Source organism: Stegastes partitus, unplaced genomic scaffold (genome assembly GCF_000690725.1).
Source record: "Stegastes partitus isolate 25-593 unplaced genomic scaffold, Stegastes_partitus-1.0.2 Scaffold381, whole genome shotgun sequence".
Taxonomy (NCBI): Eukaryota; Metazoa; Chordata; class Actinopteri; family Pomacentridae; genus Stegastes; species Stegastes partitus.
In genome coordinates, this window is record NW_007578112.1 from 145,600 (window position 1) to 146,751 (window position 1,152).

The following is a 1,152-nucleotide window of genomic DNA, read 5'->3' on the forward strand; positions in this document are numbered from 1 at the left end:
GGTGTTTACTTCGATGAGGGCTCCTCTTTTTGTCACTGGGCTTTTCTTTGTTCCATCTTAACTTTGTCACTGCGACCGTTTGCAACTCTGAGCTCGGACTCTTAGTATTTTTTTTTTACTTTGGCACTTTTTCAACGCAATTATGCAAAAGCGCCGCCCCGTACCCGCTCACCGAACCAACTCATCCAGCAGATCTTCGCAGCGACGCATCCTGCTGCAGTCCTCTCCTCATCCCTGCAGTCTTTAAGAGTCTTTAGGGGAGCTCCAGCTAAAGCCACAGCAAAACCTCCAACATGCTCCCTTACACTGATAGAAACATGTGCAGGCTGATTCTTTATTGTATTTTTATTTTCAGTGGCAAGAACACAAAATACTTGAACTGCAACAACTCAGTGAGCAGAGTAAGGCGACCTCTGACCTCAACGAGAACCATCTAGAACACTTCTTATGTGTAGAAACAAGACTTGATTTGTATGAAGTGATCAACCCAGTAAGGTCTGTGTGTTTGACAGTTAATACAGAACACGATAATTATAATTATGAGCCCAATTCTCACCGTGTAATGGATAAAAAACCCACGATGGAGCATCACCACTACCATCAAAAGTCTGACCGTCACACAAGAGAGGCAGCACGGATTTTGTAAAAACATCGACGCAACAGTTTAAAGTGGACTCGCTGTAAAATGTACCAAGTTTGGCTTTTAAATACCAAAACCGGACTTTTATCTCTGACCCATGTGGCACAAACTCTGCTCCATTTAAACACAACTAAATCACAGCACCAGTGTCATAATTTAAAACCTTTTGTCTTCTAATACGCAGCCTCCCCGATTCGCTAATTGCATCGTTTGAAATTGTAATTTTACTTCCTGGTAGCAAAACTTTATTGATACGTACAGACAAGCTGAGCTGAGTGAGTGTCTGATTGTTTTGTATTTTATTTTGATTTTTTTTCCAGCTTGGCACTTTGCATGACTCAGAAAGTTTTGTGTGCAAATGATAGCGCTTCACAACGACACACACACACACACACACACACACACGGAGAGAGAGAGAGGGAGAGGGAGAGCGAGAGAGGGAGGCTTGTACTGCAGTCAGCATCCTTGATCGCCTCCAGTAACACATGTCAGAGAACTTCAATTCATCAAGC